This window comes from Carassius carassius, chromosome 8 (genome assembly GCF_963082965.1).
Source record: "Carassius carassius chromosome 8, fCarCar2.1, whole genome shotgun sequence".
Lineage (NCBI taxonomy): Eukaryota > Metazoa > Chordata > Actinopteri > Cypriniformes > Cyprinidae > Carassius > Carassius carassius.
The window spans coordinates 22281938-22305587 of NC_081762.1; the positions used below are offsets into that span (position 1 = coordinate 22281938).

The 23650-nt window shown below is 38.6% G+C and overlaps 1 long non-coding RNA gene across 4 annotated transcripts in view; it reads left to right on the plus strand.

The window, feature by feature from the left end:
* Nucleotides 1-23650, plus strand: part of LOC132145548 (uncharacterized) — a 125405-nt gene that overhangs the window by 33075 nt on the left and 68680 nt on the right. For all 4 annotated transcript variants that reach the window (XR_009434479.1, XR_009434478.1, XR_009434480.1 and 1 more), the window contains exon 3: nt 6459-6608. This is a non-coding gene — a long non-coding RNA (uncharacterized LOC132145548). The remainder of the gene's footprint in view (nt 1-6458; nt 6609-23650) is intronic.

Below are 23650 nucleotides of genomic sequence, written 5' to 3' on the forward strand. Positions count from 1 at the left end.
ACTTGTTCAGATGATAATATCCAGTGAAAATCCTTATTTGGGTCTCATATTCCAAGACACAGGTGAAACTCTGTGATTCTTAAGTAACGTTACAGTATCCACACCAGTGTGACTGACAGCTGGAGCCGTGTCACAACCCATGCAATGAAAATAATGAATAATAAGTAACTGCAATTGCAGGTGAAGGTTGAATTTGAGCTCGTTAAAAAAAAAAAAATTATTTGATGAAAGCTATTGCGAAAATTGATGATATCAAAGTATAAGTATAAGTTGTCAAAATGTGACCCATGGGACTACCAGGGTATTTTACTCTGAAACAGAGCTCTCTGTTGTTTTAGAGAAACAATTCAGACATTAAAGTGATCTCATTTGTGATTTTTCTTTTTGGTTGGGTTAGCTTTAGCCTTTTCCAGAGATCCAGATGCAACAAAACTGTTCATGTTCTCCCTCAGGTCCTGCTCCTCAGGAGAGGCCAAGATAGACTGTTCTATTTTCATCGTCTTGATATTCCACAGTCAGATCTCAGGGAGACAGTGAGCACTCTTGGGAGATTCAAGAGAAGATGCGTTTTCCTCTTAAACAACTTGTTGATATAAAAATGATCAGAATTGACATAATCTGAAGAAAATTAACACCAGTTCATTATTCGGGGGTATAAATATTGTTCCCTGCATTTTGAAAACTTAATTCATGCCCTTGATATGTAAATATTTAGAAAGGGGAAAAAACAGTTGGTCCCACTTTTTTATTAGGTGGCCTTAACTATGTAATTACATTTAAATTAATAATTTGATACAATGCGTTCTGTACATGCATATTTTTACATTGTACTTACATTTTAAAAAACCAGCATGTATTTCCATCTGTAATTAATTTCTGTAATTACATTTATAGTTACTCTGTTGACCCTTCCCTTACATCTTAACCCATCCTTAAACCTACCCCTACCATCAAACCTCTCTCTGACCTTAACCATATTCCACATCAGTAGTGTTTTGCAATACAATATAAACACAATAAGTACATTGTGCTTATTTTTGATGGAAGTACATATTACCTAATATAAAGCGGCACCAAACTGTTTGATTGGATTGCCACAAAGGAGGCTATTCAAAAGATTCTCCATGCTTTTTCATTACGTGTTGCTTGAATCTCCTCACTCTAAAACATAACAAGAACACCGTACTTGGTGAAATATAAAATAAAGTTATAATACATCATTAAAAGTCATGTGCCTTCACATTCATCTCGAGTCCTTTTTTGTGACAATACCCGACTGCAAGCTCAAACTCAAGTCATTTCCTCTATTGGATGGGAAGTTGTTTTCCATTGACTGAGGTCTCACTACTTCCTTTTGACGGCCAGTTAGAGATAAATGAGAGGGAAAAGGATTGACACCCCTCATCCTTCCTTCCTTCTTCCTTCCACGGGCTGTCACAGGCCTGTGGGTTATTCGCACATGCTCCTCTCCTGCTCCCTAGGCACGGTGACACATGCTCTTTGAGCATTGGTGTTGCATTTACCCATTTAGAGATCGCACCTATCTGTCCATCTTCTTAACTGTGAATGATGGCGGTCTAATAATAGAGAGGCTGTCAGCATGGAAATAAATGACATTTTTCTATTCTATTCTGATTCTCTAGTAAGGATGCAAGCCACAGGTCTGGTAGCTCTTGCGACTCTTTCTCACTCGGTGTTCTCCTGGCCGAAAACGGGTATGAAGATAATAGAAATAGTCACACTTACTGATTAATTTATGATCTCTAGGTGTGGGTCAAATGAGGTGAGGTATTTTCACACTAGCGTTGGATAAACCTGAGAGTTGTTCGTGGAAGACTGTTACAACTTTTTTTTTTTTTTTTACTCTCCAGATTTTATTACCATCAAGTATCATAACTCTTCTGAAAGACCTGATTAGTATAGCATGAATTTCCAAGCCGGGCAGGAACCTGCATCCAAAACATAGTCTATTAAAAGATGACCTGATTTCTGAAATTAAAACCATTTAAAATCACATTTCTAGGTTAGCGGTCAACATATAATTGAAATGACAGATTTAACTTAAAAACAAATTTTGACCATCTTAAATGCTGGACTGTCAGCATGTTTCCACCTCTGAGTAAATTTTTTTTTTATCAGATCAAATTTTAAATAAGAAATTGTCACATTTGAGACACACAGTTGGAAGTATGAAAAACAGTTGTATATTAATATAATATTATATAATATAATATATTTTCATATGTGATCATTTTATACGTTTGTATTTTTGTGTTTTAATGTTTTTGAAAGATGTCTATCCTCAACAAAGTTGCATTTATTTGATCAAAAATACAATAAAAACAGTAGTGTTGTTAAATATTACTACAGTTTAAAATAACGTTCTCCTATGATGCAAAGCTGAATCACTCCAGTCTTCAGTGTCAAATGATCTTTCAGAAATAATTTTAATATGCTGATTTGCTGCTTTAGAAATATTTTTTACAGAAGTCTTGTATAATTTTTGAATTTCTCAAAAAAGAATCAATCTTTCTTTCTTTCTAGGCACCAGTGAGCAGTTAGTTTTATTTCCTTTAATAAAACCTCTAACATCTCTGTGGTAGGCCATCAGCGAGCGACCGAACAAACACATGAACGCTAAACATCCATCATAGTTTCTTTTGAACTTAATTTTGAGACTAAAGACTGGAGCCTAAATCCTTCCTGAGCTGAGAGGCAGTAACTGCTACCACAAGCCTGCTGTAGAGTCACGGCGCTGATTCAAGATGTACCTCCTCATGCGCACATTAACTCCGGTCTCTGCCTGATCTGCAACACCACAAAATACAGTCAGTCATCAGTAAGTGCATAGCGCGCCTCTTCCAATTACCACAGCGGTGACATCATGAGCACATGTGCTCTGCAGCCCAGCGCTGAGTCTGTATTAAAGTTTGGCGCTCAGTAACCGAACACGTCTCATAAATGTGAAGCTGTGGCCTCTCTGGGTGCCGAGATAGTCACTCATTTCCCTTCAATCTTGCATCAGTTGAGTCCAGTATGAGGTAAGGCACAATAAACTGCCATGACTCTACGGATCTGGCCTTCTCTGCTCTCTAGTTAGAAACAAAGCCATAAAACCTTACGAGCCAGTTGTGCAACTGTGTATACAAATATCTATTGTATCTAATTAGATAATCACTACTTTTTTATTGCTTAGAGGTTGCCCGTTTTTAGCTCTTGAAACTTAATTATTGAGTTCTTGATTATATATTATTATTATTATTATTTTTATCAGATGTTTCTTCTGAAACTATTCAGGAACAATAAAAATAAATGGAACAGTTGTTGGCATACAGTAGGAGTATAAAGCTATGAAATTAATTTGGATCGCAAAACTCAGATAAACTGATCTTTGAAGAATTGAATGAGAAATGGGTTCGTTGAGTTCATTATGAAAGGTTTTAAGCGTTCACAGGGTTTGACGTTGCTGTGATCTCTTCTGAAACTCTAGAGGAAACTTGTGTTAGGTTACTGGGGACATATCTGAAATGCAGGGGACTTTAAGGGATAATTGACCCAAAAATGAACACACTGTCATCATTCACTCAACCTTATGTTGTTATAAGCACGTATTACTTTATTTCTTTTGTAGAACTTAAAGGAAGAAATATAAAAAGATTCAGGTTATGTCTTCTAAATGAATAAAGTATATTTCATTTCAAAATTAAGTTCACATTACATACAAATTATATGTATTTTTTTCTGTCTAAATGCATGTTTTAAATCAACCATGCATATTTTATTTTATTTTTTGTTTTAGTGTTTTTTTAATCAGTGTCTTAATTTAATCACTCAGTGAAACAACTTCTATGTTGTATAGTACAAAAGCTAGACTTTGCATTTATTCAACATAAACCTGTCCCTTTCTTACAAGAAAACTGCAAGCTCATGTTCACATTTGCCTCTTCCAATCAACAGCCAATGAAGAGAACCAAATTCCCATTCTGCATTTTTTCTTCACGTTCAATATTCCATTTCCAGTAAAAGATAATATGTACTTTAATTGCATTGCATCTGCAAGTATTCAAAGGGAATATTCGATACATAGGACAATCGAGAACATTAACTTTGAAGAGCAATAACCAAATTATATCATTAAGCCATGTTTGAGAGAACAAGAGGGTAAGGAATGAAAATGATCCCTTTCATCAAAAGTCTCAATTCAATCTCACTGCAAGATTGAAAGATTAAAGAGATGGCTTTTAGTGTTATAGTGTTTTAGGACACACAAGTGGGCTCTCTTCTTGACCTTCTCTAGGCCTTTGCCTGTGTGCAATGTGTTCCTGCATATACTTTCATAGACATGATCAGCTCTCAATGGGGTATGACCCCGTGTCGCCATCACTAGAGCAACAATTCAGTGATGTGTGAAATCCGGACAGCACACAGTGACTATAGAAAGTCAGTCAGGCTGAAACAATGGCTCAATAGCCTTTTAGAGAGGGTTAGACAGAAGCAGTGATGTATTAACAAGGTCAATTGCCTTGATATTTGGCTTTTGATGTGTGGCAGAGAAAGCAAGATCACTGTTTACGGAGGGCGTCCACTGAATGCATGGAGACAGGCAGCGTCTCTTCGTGGCTATCTGAGCTGAACCGTCATCCCCTCCAGGCACGTTTACTTCTGGTTTTGTTCTTTTTGCATGCAGAGGGATGGAGCCACCATCAAAATGAGGAAGTTTGTGTGTGAGCGGACAGATTATCATCCTCCAAACTAGGATCCTGAGGGTGTTTGTGACTGTTAGATAGAAGTGGGCTGCTTAAAGCACATCCTGGAGAGTCTATGTGTGAATTCAAATGCTCTGAGCTGTTTGTGGGAATGAAATCAGAAGGTGAAGTTGCCTGGGAGGCATTTTGGTTTGGCAGGCTGATTGTCTGTGGAAGCTGTATTGATGGGACAAAACATTAATAGTTCCTTCCAAATGTAATCCTCACAGAGCGTCTTTTAAACTAGGTTTGGAAGTATTTAGGGTAGTATTAACAGGATGATATGTTTCAATGCAAGTTCACCGATATAATGTTGTACATTAGTGGTGATGATTTTTAAATCACCTCAGTCACAGATTCGGGACTGGAAAAGGTTTTTAGATTATTGAATGTATGTTTTTTTTTCAATATACAAATCCAAATATTTGATTTGATGATTTGATTTCACAAATAAAGAGTTATATATTAGTGACCATTTTATTCATTGGGCGATTTCAGCAGGATTTTTTTTTTTCTTAAGTCGCTGACTCATTCATTTAATGATTAGATGAACAATGTTTTAATGAACAGATTCATGACACAAATCTTCTTTCTTTTTTTTGGCTTTTCTCCTAAATTATTTACACTTATTTGTTCACTGATTCTTCAGAACGGCCACATTTTTGTAGCAAATAGTTTGTTTGTATGCATGTGTTTGTGTGTGTGTGTGTGTGTGTGTGTGTGTGTGTGTGTGTGTGTGTGTGTACTTATGCTACAATGTGGGGACCAAATGTCCCCACAAGGATAGTAAAACCTGACATTTTGACATTGTGGGGGTTCCATTGTGGTGGTGTTTGTGTTTTGTAGAAGTTATTGAATCATTCACTCAATAACTTGTAACAGATTAACATCCGGAATAAGTTTTAAAGAAATAAAAAAATATATATCTATTTTGAATATACAAGTCAGATAAAGTTTTACATATTAGTGTTAATTTATTCGCCTTGGTGATTCAAATTTTATTTTATTTTTTTAAAGCGGTTCAACAAAAAGATTTCCTCAGATTTATTTACATTTATATTTAATCGTTTTGCAGACACTCAATTCATTCATTATTCATTTCTGCAGGTTAGTCATTGTCAGGTAACATTGATTAATTGATTGATGTAACAGATTAATGACCGAATCTTTTTGCTTTTAACCAAAATAAATGTTTTTGCCTGATTCTTTCAGTGTACCTTACTGCAATTTTTTTTTAAATAAAATAATAATTCCCCATTATTTATTTATATATATATATATATATATATATATATATATATATATATATATATATATATGCATAAATTCCGGCTCATTTACAGTGGGAAGATTAGTTGTTTATTTTTTATTAACATATCCAGGACCGTTGTCAGGAGGGTATGACCAAGAATGGACTCCAGGGCTCTGTGATTTAGAGGTCGTCTTTGTAGAGCTTAGACTTAAACTCATTGGCCCCAGGAGAGAGAGGGAGAACATCCATAAATATGCTGTCTCTGGTCCCGTGATTTTTAGTGATGACCCTGGCCGCTTTTCTGCTGACTGCACTTTTGATTTTGCTCTATACAAACACTCTCTGAAATCCACTTGAAACAAAAATCTCTCTGTCCTTCCCCTATAAACTCTCGAAGGGCTTTCTTTAAGGTGTTGACTTCTGTGAAACATCTGTGAGCAATGTGTTGTTCTTAATTACAGTTGGAGTTCAGCAGCAAAGAGCATCAAGGAAGCATTACCACATCACTTACAGTTCAGCTGTCTGGCGTTGGCCTGACCTCCTGAACCTTGACTTTACCTGACCTCTCTTCAGACTCTCGGTTTAACCAGCTCAGTGTCTCTCAGTATCAGGTCAGAACCTCACCACTTTCTTTTAAACCGCTACTCAATTCACTTATACATCTTCCTGTTCATATTTCCAAAGCTTTTTCATATTTATGTCCACTTTATCTTGGGTATTCACTCAGTAGAGGCTGTCAGGCATGATGTTGTAACAGATTCATGCAAAGTGAAAAGTCCACTTGTATGCGTTTCACCGCGCCAGATTTATTGGGTGTTGAGTTTCTATCAAATGGCTTAGTCTTGTATGGCAGGTCACTGAAGAGTCACTCATTCTAATGTGAAAAGTTGGGACTCGGTTTTGGCTTTCTGTTTTATTTCCTCGTGAAATTTATACAGGCATCTGAAAACACTTTTTGCTACTTGGAATATGATGTAATGAAGGCCTTCTCCTTATTCCCTAGGTAACTAAACAGAATTACAAACAGCTGAGGCCAGCATCTATTTAGTTATCTGAAAAAAAAAAAAAAAAAAAAAGTTGCAAATACTGATTTGGTACTAGCAAGCAGTTTTAACACTAGACAGAAGTTTCAATAGCATGATCCTCTTCAAGAAATTTGTTTGCACATCAAGTAGTTTGTTTGATAAATCTAGTATTTCCATAGTTTATTTGCATGTCTTCTTATTGCAAAAAAAAAAAATCTGCCTCAGTTGAGCGTTTTTATTTGAGAGATTTTAACAAAGATGATAGTTATTAAACCTGTTATACTGTATTATGCACACTTTTTTAAAACTAAATTTCAATACCGTGATAATACCGTATACCGTGATAAAAGCATTAGGAATGAATCACAACAGGAAAATTTGATACCGACATATCCCTATTTGTATACTTCTATAGGATGTATTAATATTTTGAAGTAGCTTTGAATGTTAAATTGAACTGTCATTTTAATTTTAATATTAGCAATTTTGTTTTGTGCTTTGGTTATTTTTATTTGAAATATTTAAATAAAATTAAAATTTTATTTAAGTTTTAGTAAATTTAGTCCTTCAATGTTGCCATGGCAACATCAGATTTTAATACAGTATTTTATTTCAGCTTTATTTTAATTAACAAAAATTATTTTCAGTAGTTTTACTTTTAGTTAACAGTAACAATACTGATGCAGTGCGTCTCCCCAAAAATGTTATATTTATGAATTCATAAGTCATGATTTCCATTTTTTATTTACACATATAATTTAATCATTTGAAATGCTACTATGGAATAGTATGAACAATTAAAAAGCGTATAAACAAATTATTTAAATTTGCAAATCGACACACATTCAAGATGAAAGGAAAATATGTTGTTACTTTTTACTTGATGGTAACACTACATGATAAATTCAGCTGAAACATTTTTGTGTTGTGCTTGAGAGATTTTTACCCTTTTTTTGTGGTCACTTTTACTTATTGACCCTCATATCTTTAAGGCTGCTCAAAGGAGGTAGCAGTAAATGCCTGTTACACCTATGTCTATGTAAAAGCACTGACATCAGTTGGCGTGTGGACTTGTCTGGGAGAATGACCTCAACGTTAGGCAGGATTAGGCGTAGTGTGGCATGGCGATTAAGAGATCTTCCTTTAATTGTATTAGTCTGTCAACAGATGTTCCACTCATTATACAAGGAGGACTGGGAGCCCAGCTTAGTGGCTGCTGTTAAGTCTGCTTTATCTTCTCCTGAGCAGGAACATTCGTGCTAATAGAGTCATACTGGTTGGTTGGTTGGTAGTCCTTTTGCCAATTAATACTTGGCTGCGTGATGTTTTTTAATTCAAGCTCTGACAAACATCAGCTTCATTAGGTTCTGACTGGTAACAGAATGCAATACAAAATCCACAACCTTTTGAGTGTCCGGAGTGGCTCTTTGGACAAATCCTTTTATCCGCTTTAGAGCACTATGGAATCCCAATGAGCTCAGATGACACGGGAGTAAAACTGCACAGGACGTATTCAGACAAACATCCCTACGCCATTCCTCATCCTCCTCTTCGGCACGTCGGACAGAGGATGTGGAGAGGACTGAGGGGTGAGGAATGCGAGAAGAGAGGAGGAGTGGGAACGAGGGGGCGGTTTGAGCTTCATCAGAAGTTGAGCTGGAAGAGGAAGCCGCCAATGTGGGGAAATAAACAGAGTCTGAAGTGGCTTAACCAGGTTTGCTAATCTGAAAATCCCCTTTGTTTAGTGGGATGCTGTTAGGTGTTTAATTGGTCCGGATTAAGCTCTCCAGTCATGTTTTCCATGAGAGGCTGTCATGTTTAAATGAGCTTTGAAAACAGATGACTTTGCAGTCGAGAGATGCTTATTTGCGCCACCACTCTGGGCTCTGAACAAGCTACATTTTCGGCATGGGATCAGGATGGTTGACTAGTCATCTGACAAATTTTGCTTCCGTATTTTTAGCAGCTAGTTTTACAGGGGAATTATTTTAAATGTAACTTCTCACAGAGGGTCAATCTGCTAATAGTAATTGATGTCTATGAAAAGGGCTTCCAAATTTACACTTCAGTTAACTTTTCTATTTTTTTTTTTTGCCTAAACTAGTTTAATAAATTAATTAATTGATTCAATCAAAGACTGTCTGAATAGGCATAGTTCCATACTATACAGCAGGCAAGACCAGGTTGTGAAATGAATGGTATGTCTAAATTCTTAATATTCATAAATAGTGAGTGAAAATCTACTACATCCAATAAGATTGTGAAGTGTGCATCTGGTGGAAACTTTACTATCCCATAAGGCCATGGGAGAGTAGGTGTGAATAGCAGGGAAGTGACTGATACCGAAAGCCACATGAGGAATGTAGTACATCCGGATTACATTCAAATTACACACAGGCACTCTATATATAAAATTAATGGTCAAGAATAGGGGTGCACGAAAAAAATAAAAAAAATAATAATTTCTGCCAAAATCAGTATTGTATCTTGTCAGTATTGAAAAGTAAATGTTTAGTTTTACGCCGAATACATATTTGCAGTTATTAGGTCATGCTTTCTCCCTTTTTTTTTTTTTTCAAACTGCGACAAACGCCAGTCTCCCTTTTTTGCAGAACGTGATATATCCGCTCAACCAATCACAAAGCACCATTCCAAGCACTGTAAACGGTAACAACCAATCACAGCGCACCATTCCACGCCCTCTAAACTAAAAGCGGCACTTTGAATACACCCTCATTTACTTTGTGATTTGTGATCAACAAACAAGTAATTCGCATGTGATTGTCATGCACATCTCGTCAGTAAAGCCGGTTCTGTGATTTTTAGTACCTGTAAATCTCCATCATGTGCTTTCAGATGGAAATTATTCAGATGCATTTAATACACAGAGCCGTAGATCACTGACAAGCTACGCTATATTGTGTTCATTAGATGAATCACATTCGATTATGAACGCAATATTGCATAGCTTGTCAGTGTTAATGTTATTATTAATGCCATTTATGTTTTTGCTAATAAAGCACATAGCACTAGTCAACTAAATGAATGCAATATGGCAAAGATGAATGCACTTTTGGAAGTTGAATGTAAGGGAAATGTCATTTTGGAAATTCTGTGGTCTAATGTGATGTTGTTCATGTTCTTGTTCATGATGAATTTGTATTTTATTGCTGTGATTTAATTTATAGCATTAACAAGATGACCTGTTGAATTCATGCTGGAAGCGATGACTGATGAATGTCTTTTTAGTCCAGTGCCTGTATAAAAGATTTGTATTGACCAAGTTTATAGGGTGTCATATGTGGATCAACTTACTATGTTGTGTATTTTCAACAGTTTCAATGTAAAAAATGACTTTATTGCTTTAATAGATTTATTGCATTTTGAGAAAAAAAAAGTATCAAAAAAAAAAAAAAAAGCAGTTTAACTTTAATACAGAACATCATCAAAGTTCACCCGGAAAGCAAAAACTGTCGTTATTTACTTACTATCTTCTTTTTTTTGGGTGACCTATCCCTTTAAGTCTGACTAATCCTTTTAGAAAATTTGTCTTTTTCTACATTAGATTTCAGTTTGTGAAGGCTATTCCCATGGGTGTGTGAACAAAATATAGCCCTATTAGCACGCTAAAAATGACAGCGTTTCTAATTGACAATAGTTACTTGAGATTTATATGTAGTTGCAGGAAAACAAATTTCTGCACATCTGGACTGAGTGGGATTTTTGTCTTTCCTGTATTTATTGTGGTTTGTTTTATTATGTATTTCCATCTTTTATCTCTCAAAGCCTTCAGCGTGGGAACCCCATATAACTGATGGCCGAGTATGGAGGATAGCCGTGTTCTGGTTCTGAATGATACCTTTGGGCTAAAGCGGGAAACCGTGGACATATCTCTCCATCTGCTTCCCTGTGACATCAAAGGAAAGCCTTGGATTCCACGGCCTATATATAAAACCTGCAGGAAGACATGTGTTATTCTGGCTCTCTTCCTGTAACCTAAGGCTGATCTTGAGCGCTCTTTTTCTCTTCCTCTCTCACTTGGTGTTGCTTTATTCTCGCCGGTCTCTGCTGGTTTTGACCCTCTGATGACTAAATGCAGTCATTTTCGTGGTCCTGTGGGTCTTTCATGTTGTTTAGACATGGACAGGACATCTAGAGGTCAAAGAGAAATCTCACCTAAAAATGAAAATGGTGTCATCATTAATTTACCCTTATTTAAGAAAGTACAGTTTGGAATGACATGGGTAAACAATGACAGTATGCTAACTTTTAGCTAAAGGATTCTTTGAATTCTACCCTCAACAAACTACATTTCCAGAAATATTGCAAATGGACACAATCTGTTTCTAAATTATCTTCGGCTTCCACCCACACAGGACCACAATGTTAATTAGACCACATTGTTTGCCATTCTTTAGCGGTATATGAAACCACTTGTTTGCTAATGACCTAGACAAATAGAGGAATATCTCTGACAAGGTGTTAAAGAGTTCCAGGCTCATGACAATTAGAAAGTGTGTGTTGTGTTTGTAAGAGCACAGGTGATGGATCATCATGTACGTGGCACTACAAGAGCGTAATTTGGTCGGTTCCAATTAGCTTAGCATGCCATGCTCTGCTGACTACAGACAGTCCACTTCTCTTGCTTTGTTGACACCGCGGCCTTTGCTGTCATCAGTGTTTGTGAGAGCTATTTGGAGGTATAGACTGGAACTCATACTGATGCATTCTAAATATTTTGCAAGATCTGCTAATGTTTTAAATTTTACTTTCATGTTTTTCATTAGCAGATAATTCACAATTTTAGTTGTCTGACTTAATTTTCTTTAAAGTGTTTATGAAGGTCAATATTCCAAATAATAATAATAATAAAATAAATACATATATTTTTACAATAATGTTACATTCAAAAGAGATCTCAGCATCTCGGATACAAAGATCCAGTGCTTTATGTCTTATGAAGTTTCAGTACTTTCTCTATTGGTCCACTTCCTTTACAGCAGACACTTTTTTTTCTCACGAAAGCACATTACTTAAGCTCTGGGGTTGGAAATTTGTTGACTCCCTGACTTGTATTCACACAATCACAATGTTAATCATGGTCTCCCTCGAGTCCTTAATTGGTCTTCCATACAGCTGTGCTGCTCCAGTGAACGTGAACATAGACTGCTCTGCGCAGCCAAACCTCATCGTTACAGCAGAGCTGTACTTAAACACAGAGGAAACATGTCTGAAAGATTCCAGCCCTCTTTCTGTCCCAACCACATACATAACAGATTTCTGAACCTTTTGAATGTATGGGTTATTATGTAATTTGGGAGTAGTAATTGTGGTAATTATGTAGGGTCTAGAGTTATTTTATCCCGTGCCCGTGAAATGGGAGGGTAAGTCTCCCTTAATTTAAGCACTCCCCAGTGTATTTGAAAGTCAAATGAAGCATTCAGTCTTGAGCTGTCTAGACGGAGACAAAGAGCATGATGCTGCTCTCTTGCCCCTCTTAGATCTATGACATCTTTGATAGAACTGGACGCTGAATAAGAATCCGATGTAGGCCTAAATGACGCATGTTATGGATGTGTATGGTCTTGTAGCTTTTGTTTTTATGAGTTCATGTGACTGTATGGTCTCCCATTTGATTGTTTATGATTCAGAAGGGTGCTTATGAATGCTCATGATCGTCACAATTGCCCAACAGTGCGTCATTCTGTGACAAGAGTTTGGGGCTAGAGGAGGACCACAAAGGCTTGGGAAAGGGCCTTAGATGTTGGAAGTATGCAAAGGGTCAGGTTTTAGCGGGTAAGCATGCTCCAGTTAACACCTGCTGTTGAAGTGCATTATTCGGATCCAAAAAGTTTATTTTGATGAAAGAATTGTTATGAACTGCAAGTGTTTCATTATAGTAAAGTTTTTTTTTATCAGTTAAATTTTAAAAGAATAAAATGGATTACCACACACTGAAAATTTGCTCACCTTCAGACAATCCATTTAGATAAGTCTGTTTCTTCATAAGAATATATATATGTAATTTTTTTTTTCATAACATAGTGAATGGGTGCCTTCAGAATGAGGTTTCAAACAACCCACCAACATATTTCTTTAATTCTATTTTGGACTGTTTTCACTTGTAAAAATTGTATGATTTGTGTATATTTCTCTCCTGATTTGGAAGAGATGACCTTTTCACTGTGAAAAGCTATAATATGGAAGAGAGCTCATAATTTATCTGGAAACAGCACGGTTTAATTATTTTTGAATTACATTCTTTCACAATATTTTGAAATGATTGATTTCTTACAAACATGCAGATTTTTCACTTCACAAGACATTAACCCTCTGGAGTCTAAGGGTATTTTTGGGGCCTGAAGAAGATGGACTATTGGTGTGGATTATTGGGATGTTTTTATCAGCCGTTTGGACTCTCATTCTGACGGCACCCATTCACTGCAGAGGATCCATTGATGAGCAAGTGAAGTAATGCTACATTTCTCCAAATCTTTATTATCATTTTTTTGCTTCATTTAATTTATTTTAAAATGTTTATTTAAAAATGTTATTTTAATATTTATTTATTTATTTTGGAGAAAAAAAAGATCAAAAGTGACAGTAAAGAATGTATAATGTTACAAATGATATGTTGCTATTAACTGCTGTTAATTTAAACTTTCTATTCATAAAACTTTCCTGAGAAAATGGATCATAATTTCTACTATTAAGCAGCAGAAACTCTTTTCAACATTGACAATAAGAACCTTTATTAATAATTCAGTAGCAATAATAACTGCGCACCATTTGACCAAAGCAGCATATTAGAATGATTTCTGAAGGATCATGTGACACTGAAGATATGTATTCTATTAACAGTTCAGTCTGCACTGTATTGATCAGCCTCGTTTAGAGGAGAGGCCTGCTCTGATTGGCTCAGCCCAGGTGTTAATTTCCAAAGCAGGCTTGTTAAGCTGATAGTGGTGCTGTTTGTCATCTGGAGAGTGCCGAGGATCTCTGTTTAGCTGTGCCTCTACTTGATGTCTTTTTGAGGATTGCTCTTAAAGGCCATCAGAGAAAAAATGCTCTACTCTAAGCTGCTTTGCTTTAGCACACTTCCAAGGCACATGTAAAGCTGTGTACACTCCACGAGCACACCTTCACAAATCCCCCTTTTTGGACACATGCTTAACCTGCTTTGAATAAAACTTGAGATGACATCAGACGAACGGGAACGTCAAAGAACCGTGGGGAGGTTTGAAGCGTTGCATATGTGTGAGTTTTAGATGTAAATGTCATTTTTGCGTGTGCGTGGAATCCTGCAGTTCCCGCTTCATGTTGCGAGAGGTGATTACAGTTTATCAGTCACACCAACCCTGCCTTCAAAACCAAAGTGCACAGATACACTGTCGTCATAGCAACAGGGCTAAAACTTGTCAATGGGAAGTGCAGTGGATTTATCAATGATGGCCTCATCCTTGGTATCGAAGCTGTCTTGAGCCAGCATACATGGTGCTTTAAAAGGGCACATGGATATGCAGATTTCACCGTCACCCGGTTTTATGCCACTGATAAATGGCATTTGCATAGAGCAGGACCTCGTCCCATATTTTAGTCTTCAAGACTTTAGATAGAGGTGAAGAGTATGCCCATCATTTATGCAAGATAATTGGATACTTCAGGTGATGTTCTTATCTCAGAACTAGAAATGACACTTCATAGTGAACCTGTTGACCCTTTTTGTCCAGCCCTTCCAGTTTTTCCCCAGGGCCGTTCATCTGGTTCGAGGGTAATGGTATTGGTAATTTTGCATATGACTTCATTGTAATGTCTTCTTCTGAGAAACATGACAATAATGTCTTCTTACACATGCGAAACATGACAATACACACTATATTTTTGCACATTAAAAAAAAAAAAATATATATATATATTAATGAATCACAGGATTGGAAGAAGGTTGCTAGCACTGTTGGTAAGCCGTGTCAGAGAGTAAATAAAGTAAGTAGTGAGTGAATAACATAACAGCATTCTTCGGTATTGTGACCGTAGTGTGGCTCTTTTCAAAGCAGGGGGTTTTCCAGTAATTTGCTGTGTTTCGTGTAATGTTTGACAGCTATGTTTGTAATGCTTTACATCACTACACCTGCTGAAAATGCCTTCTCTCTTCAGATTTATATATAATATAATTATATATTAATATGTATATTGACAAAAATAAATAAACACCTTCAGTGTATTAGATGCATACCATTTTATATGTATATACCTTTTTTTTATTTGCATTTTTTGAATGTTAAATCTGTCAGTTTTATAAAATAGCATCTAATACTGTGACAAGACAAGCTTAAATACAACAGCAACCAACTTACTGCATTTATTAGTATTTAAAAGTGTCGCCAAATCTACAACTCAACTGCATTTTAACCAGTTTAAATTGAGTAGCTTGTAGCTCTTCAAATTTAAAAGTAGTTTCCTTTTACATTGTCTGTATGTACAGAAGACTCCTGAAGTCTGAAATGATAAACTCAATTCACCAGAAGAGTTAATTACACTCCTTTGGAGCTGCTCCTGTTTTTGAAAACAAACACAACACTGTTTTACATTGAGTGATTGAGTGTTTTTTTTTATTTTTTTATTTTCATCTCCATTATTTTGAAGCAGCTGTACATTGATGATGATAGTTGCTGAATCCATTATTAATGTGTTTATGCTAGAGTTCCTCTGATGACTGTCACAATTTCAAAATGGAAAATTAAGCTATTAGCAGAGTCTGCATGTGTCTGTGTTTTTCGTTGGTGCAAATTTAACAACACAGTGCCATTTATATAATTGGAATAGTGAGCTGAATTAGTAATTTATTTAAATTGCCCTTTCTTGATGTACTCTTTTAGGTAATGCTTGCCTGGAGCACACCAGTCTCTCAGTATGTTAATGAGTTATACAAGGAACATGTTAAATATGTACACTCCTCATTTGCATACAAATTCAATTAACCTAGTTGAAGGAGGGATAAAAAGAGAAACAAATCTTTTGACTGGTGTTTTTGTGTGTGGAGATGTGTATTGACTGAGGGCGATACATCTCAATAGACATATTTTTTTGCTTTGATTGTCTTGCATAATGTCAAAAAATGAGACTCTTGATCACGAACGTCCTGAGAGTAAAACATCAGGTTAATCACAACCTCATAAAGATCCTAATGCGATCCTACTGTATTACAGTCAGCACAGTGTCAGTGCGTCCAATCCGTAATTTGACGATTTGCTTGGAGCACATACTCTAATTAAGGATGCACGTAATTGGGACATACAGACCTGTGCATATCAATGAAGGCAGAGTGGGTGAACTACAGCGGGACGTTGTGTCAATGCATGGGCGTCTGAATGTTAGCATGGCAGCGGCTTGGATATATGGGAGGTGGACTCTCCCAACATTTACATATTAGACAATTAACCAAATTGATTTCTGCTGCCTGTGATGAGAGGTGATGGCAGAAGCTGCTCTTTCTCCTCTGGGGGTTGGACAGTCTGGCTCTCCATCAAAGATGTCACAAAGAACGCCAGAGCTTCATTAGCATCCCACTAATTAGATGGTCACATGCACCCGCTAATTAACATATATACCATCTTTTGTTGACACCCTCAAAAGTTATGAATTTTCAATGTAATATCACCTTCATTCGCATGAGTGAGCCATTAACATGGGTTTAATTGGCTACAAATGTCTTCACAGACACTTTTATGCAAAGCTGAGGCCTACAGATGAGTTCATATGTTTAGATCTGAAACAAAATTACACCCAAATAAACATCTGAAGAGAATATTGGCTTTCCTTTTAGTGCATCCTCCACATGTTTTGAGTATGCTTTTATATTTCCAGAACAAGAGACCAGATGGGGTTAATTGGACACAATAGTGATCAAAAATGGTTTAGCAAACCCATTACAAACTTACAGCTTTCAGATCAGTGTTACTTATAGTATTATATTATTATGGTATTTCTTAATATTATGATTTATATATATATATATATATATATATATATATATATATATATATATATATATATATATTGGCTTTTTATTATACTTTGCATACATTTTTATATTTTCAGTTTTCAGTTGGTCAACGTGTTTTTTTTTTTTTTTTTTTTTTGGCAAATACTGAGAAAAAAATAATGTAGGATTTACTCAGAAATTGCTTGTAAATTTCACAAATATTTACAATGAAATAGCTCATTTTGGTTAATTTTGAATTAAAAGCATTCTCCAGAAAAAACGCAATGCAACAATTGCAGCAAAATTATTATTGTTTAAAGCATTTTAATTTTACAAATGTATTTTATTTCAGCTTTATTTCAATTATTTCCCATGCAATTGTAATACATATGGACTTCAAGCTTTAAAAAAAGATTCATAAGTACCATAAAAGTGATCCATATGATCTTTTGAAGTCATGCATTCAGTCAAATTGATGTCATAATTCATTTAAAATCTCAATGTTCACTCCGTTTGTTCTTGGCATGTTCAAGGGAGTTCTTGAGAGAAGCTGCAATGTCTGATATTGAGAGCAAATTTCTTTTGAGTCGGATCCTTTCAAACAATTGCTCACAATTAGTAATAATATTAATAATACAGTTTACTGATTCAATTCTTAAATTCAACTCATTCATTTGAATGGGTCACAGCGATAAACAGGTCGTTAGAAGGGAAGATTATCATTCAGTACCAACTAAAAATTAGGTCTGTTGCACACAAAGCTATTGTTCGACTTAAGTGTCTATGAATGTAGTGCACAAGTTCTATGGACTATTCAGATTTGTAACAACATAAGTGTGAGTAAATAATAACGTGATCTTCTGTTGTTTAGTTTCTGCTCACTGGTAATTAGTATTAGTCCTGATCGCCCTGTATCCACAATACTCTCACATGTGAGAAACCAGTCTTACTCTTCTTCTGTGAGTTCACAAATGGAGAAGCGGGCTGTTGTCCAGTGCTGGAGAGTCATGGGATAAAGTATAGTGGGTGGGTGTGTGAAATCAGTTCTCAAGGGCTGTGAGCAGACACTTCAGTTTTTCTGAGAAAGCCAGAGACACTCAAGAAAAGTTGAGTTATCCTTGGCACAGTCTGTTGGTCTGTTTGACATCCTCCTCTCCCTCATATGAGAATGATGGGGGTGTTTTCTGGGGGTAATGAGGAGTAAGATTTATGGAGCAGCATTGACTTTTAAGCATATGTTACGGCTCACATGCTTTCATAATTCAATAAAGCGATTTATTAATGTAGGAGTTCTCAGTTGCCTATATTTTGGGTTGTTTATTTAAAAAGCCTTGGACCGGCTTCAGGACCCTGTGATCTTCAAAGCTGTCTGAAATTGAAATGGGAGAGAAAGCATAACCTTCACAAAGTTAAAGTGAAACGGAACTTGCCAAACAATGGACTCTCTCCATCTCTTTTATTATTTGTATTTTTCAATGAGTTGATATGAAAGGCATTGCCATAATGTTGCACATTGTAAAACAGCGCAATATACTTAAATAAGAAGAAAGTAGGAAACAAGTGTGTTTAGCACCTCCTTATGCTGAGTGGCCACCAACCAAGACCAAACTGATGAGAAGCATTAGTCAAAGATTGTTTTCATTTACTGAAGTGCACTTCCTCTATAAACCGTTAACAGAGCTCAGTGTAAAATAGCACAGTTTTAGCTCCCAAAGCTCTCTCTTCCACAAGTTAATCACATCTTGTTCAAATATCCGGGTTTTCCCAGGAAGTATGCTTGTAATGTAATCTGTTTAAGCACGATCCTGTCTAGCTCACTCTCACTGGGAAAATCACATGGTGTGGTTCAGTTAAATCCCTCATTGCTCTAAGGCCTGTTTGCTTGATGCTAGTGCACTGCTAAACTAAGTAAAATGAACATACTGCAGATCTACATACTTTAAACTTTAAGGGATTTAAAGTATTAAAAAAAAAATCAGGAATATGGATTAAAAATATTGATGACTCATCGTGCAGTGCAGGGTGTATCCCCCCCCACCCCCAATCCAATCAAATATTGTGTAATTGTTTATTGTTTGGGGAAGATTGTTATTGAGGGAGGAACTGTCACGATCGGTGTTACAGAGAACACAGGAGAGAGAACCAAGTGCAGGTATGTGACTTTATTAAAGGGCAAATCCAAAGGGTTAAACAGTCCAGGCAGGGTCAAAACCGGTAAATCCAAACATAACATTAACAAGAAGGCAAGGCAAGGCAAGGCAAGGCAAGGGCAAGAACTGACGGACATGAATTAACATTTAACATTAAACAAGGACTCCGTTACACAGACTCAGACAGACCGGGTATAAATACACAGAAGGATAATGAGGGAACAGGAGACAGGTGGGGAACAATCAATTACTCAACAAAGAGGAAGGTGACCAAATAAGGAGACAGGAAGTGATAATATGATAAACACCGTGGGAACTGAGGACACCTAGTGGAAACCCAGGGAACACAACCCAGACACTGTGACAGTACCCCCCTTCTACGGAGCGGCTCCCAGACGCTCCAAGACAGACACAAAACAGAGACCAGGAGGGAGGCGGACAGATGGAGGCTCAGGGGGAGGGACGGAGGGCCAGAAAAGAAAAACATGGGGAACAGGCACCAGAATGTAAACAGAACACAAAAAGACCAGGAGGGAGGAGGACCGGAGGAGGTTCAGGGGGAGGGACGGAGGGCCAGACTAACGGAAAGGAACAGGGACAGACATTAACACAAAAACAAAAGGAAAAAACATGAAGCCCCCCAGGGCGGAGCAGAAGACCACCACCCCCTTCTGATCAAGGCCAGAGTCCTCCAGGGCGGAGCGGAAGACCACCACAACCGTGTAGTCAGGGCAAGCGCCCCCCAGGGCGGAGCAGAAGACCCCCACCTCCGTGTGGTCAGAGCGGAAGCCCCCCAGGGCGGAGCAGAGGACCACCACGTCCTCGTGGTCAATGCCAGAGTCTCCCAGGGCGGAGCGGAAGACTACCACAACCGTGTAGTCAGGGCAAGCGCCCCCCAGGGTGGAGCAGAAGACCACCATGTCCGTGTGGTCAGAGTGGAAGCCCCCCAGGGCGGAGCAGATGACCACCACGTCCTCGTGGTCGACATCGGAGTACCCCAGGGTGGAGCAGATGACCACCACGCCCCTGTGGTCGATGCCGGAGTCCAACAGGGCGGAGCAGAAGGCCACCCAGTGACTTGACCTGATTCTGACAGGTCCACGATGACTAGCCTTGTCTCTGGAAAGTCCATGGTACCTAGCCCTGGCTCTGGAAGGTCATCAGTGACTGGCCCTGACTCTGGACGGTCATCGATGATTAGCCCTGACTCTGGAAGGTCATCGGTGACTAGCCCTGACTCTGGAAGGTCAACGGTGACTAACCCTGAATCTGGAGGGTCCACAAGCACCTGACTAGCCTCTGGAAGGTCAACCGGAACCTCACTCAACTCTGAAAATTCAACAGTCACCTGACTCAACTCTGGAAGGTCAACAGGAACTTGACTCGACTCTGGAGGGTCAACAGGAACGCGACTTGATTCAAGAGGAACAACTGGAACATGACTCGATTCTGGATGATCAACAGGAACTAGCCCTAACTCTAGAGGGTCAACGGTAACTAACCCTGACTCAGGAAGGTCCATGAACACCTGACTCGACTCTGGAGGGTCAACCGGGAACTGACTCAACTCTGGAAAGTCAATGGGCAACTGACTAGACTTAGGACTGCCTGTGGAGACGTGAGACGCCTCGGCTTCAGGCACCGGGAGCGGCCTCGGGCACGGCATCGGGAACAGCCTCGGGCACCGCATCGGCCTCCAGAACGGCAACGGACACTGCCTCGCCATCGGACACCGCCTCGGCCTCCGGAACGGCATCGGGCACCGCCTCGGCCTCCGGAACGGCATCGGGCACCGCCTCGGCCTCCGGAACGGCATCGGGCACCGCCTCTGCCTCCGGAACGGCATCGGGCACCGCCTCTGCCTCCGGAACGGCATCGGGCACCGCCTCGGCCTCTGGAACAGCATCGGGCACCGCCACGGCATCGGGCACCACCTCAGCCTCCGGAACAGCATCGGGCACCGCCTCGGCCTCCGGAACAGCATCGGGCACCGCCTCGGCATCGGGCACCACCTCAGCCTCCGGAACGGCATCGGGCACCGCCTCGGCCTCCGGAGCAGCATCGGGCACCGCCTCGGCATCGGGCACCGCCTCGTCCTCCGGAACAGCATCGGGCACCGCCTCGGCCTCCGGAACAGCATCGGGCACCGCCTCGGCCTCCGGAACAGCATCGGGCACCACCTCAGCCTCCGGAACAGCATCGGGCACCGCCTCGGCCTCCGGAGCAGCATCGGGCACCGCCTCGGTCTCCGGAACAGCATCGGGCACCGCCTCGGGAACGTCCTCCGGGCTTTGAGGAACGGTAGACGCCTGTCTCCTCCTCCTCCGCCCTCTATGATGGCGAGTCGGTGACACCTTGTCTGGAGACTCAGGCGTTGAGTCGGCCATCTTGTGCTGTGGCTCCAAGCTGGCGGCCGTCAAAACCGGTAAATCCAAACATAACATAAACAAGAAGGCAAGGCAAGGGCAAGAACTGACGGACATGAATTAACATTTAACATTAAACAAGGACTCCGTAACACAGACTCAGACAGACCGGGTATAAATACACAGAAGGATAATGAGGGAACAGGAGACAGGTGGGGAACAATCAATTACTCAACAAAGAGGAAGGTGACCAAATAAGGAGACAGGAAGTGATAATATGATAAACACCGTGGGAACTGAGGACACCTAGTGGAAACCCAGGGAACACAACCCAGACACTGTGACAGGAACAGCTGCTGCTGACTTGTAATAGCAAGTAGGAAATCATGGTTCATGGCAGTGAAGTAAGCTAAAGAATACTGCCATTAAAAAAATACAAATCCTTTCCTGCTCAGTTTCCTGTTTCTTTGGGAAATATATCAGCACAGGAAAGAAAAGCGTTTATCAAAGCCATTTTAAGTTATTTAAATTATTTGAACAACATTGAGACTGAGTTTCTCAGGAAAAATGCAGAAGTTGAGCAAAAGATGCCAAAGTTTCTTTGGAAATTGCAGTGGTTTTATTTATTTATTTATTTTTTGGTGAGAAAAAAAAGTTTCTTTGGAAAAATGCAATGCTATTTGAGAGAGGGCAAAGTTTCATGGGAGAACGTAATATTTTCATGAGAGACTGCATAGTTTTTCGGGGAAAATGCTGTACTTTTATGAGAGAACACAAAGTTTATCAGGAGAATGTAGTGCACTTTCTTTTGAAAACCATATTTTTGCTAGGGAATGCAACGTTTCTTGGGAAATTGCGATGCTTTTGTGTGAAAAAAAAATACATTTTTGGGGTATTATTGCAGGAAAACTTTCTCACGAGATGCAATGTTTTTAAGGGAGAATACCAATATTTTGCAAGCAATGCCAAAGTCGTTTCCCTGATTCTTTTTTTTTTTCATCATCATATCCCCTTATGTGCATCATAGAATAGCGATCAGAAATATTCATATTTTCCTTCACCCATAATTAGTTAAGTGTGATAATATAATAATAATAATAATATAGTCAGAGAGAATTTTGTAAGTAAATCTGTGTTGTGGCCAGCTGTGGCATGTCTTGTTGCAGGTTACTTCTGTGCCACTAGTGGCAGTCCACAAAATTGAAAGAAAAAAAAAACAATCACAGTGTCGCCAAGACATTCCAAGACAAGGCATTGGTTGAGGTTATTAGAGAACCGCTTCAAAGTTATTTGATTGGTTAACACACACACAGGCCACAGTTCACAGGCCTGCAGAGCTGTCAAAGAAGTGGTATTTTAAACAGAAAACATTTAAAGCATTTTAAAGAGTTAAATATCCCATATCTGAGTGATTACATACATATTTAGTCATTCCATGGACATTCTTTTGATTTTAACCCTTTCCTTTATCCTCATTTCCCCTTGTCCATTCTGCTCTCAAAGCCTTACCTCATCTTTTTCCAACCATCCTTCGCAGTCTCACTCTCTGTTTTTTATATTTTTCTTACTTTTCCATTTACATCCTTCTCTTTATTTTCCATCTTTTCCTGTTGGCTCATGTGCGAGCGCTCAGGGCTGGTTTGAATTAGGATTACATCTGCATGTAGATGCTTTTTACAGCGCTTTGAAATATAGAGTATGTACAGTACAGTGCATTACACAGAGAACTCATGAACCCTGATGCCTATAGATCAAGTCAAATCAGGAAATTCCTGACTAGCATGATCAAACACGACTCTAGGAATCAAATCACAAAGGGATCCATGCACCCTGACCTTCTAAAACTTTTATCATGCCCATATTTTCTGTGTCAAGGCAGTGAACTTTCTTCCTGGCTAATTCCATATTCTGAAACTACCGTCTTGTTGCATCACTGAATCAATCTTCCTTCAAATTTTGTATTGTCTCTGAGGGGGGGTATAGTGTTTGGTTTAGGCTTGCAGAGATGCTCTCACACCCACACTCTGGCTGTAATGTGTTTGTACCACATGTGTATGAATTTGTGCATGAACTTTTTATGAGCAAAACAACTCAAATTTCTTTTAAAGTTACGAACAAATGTAGGAACAA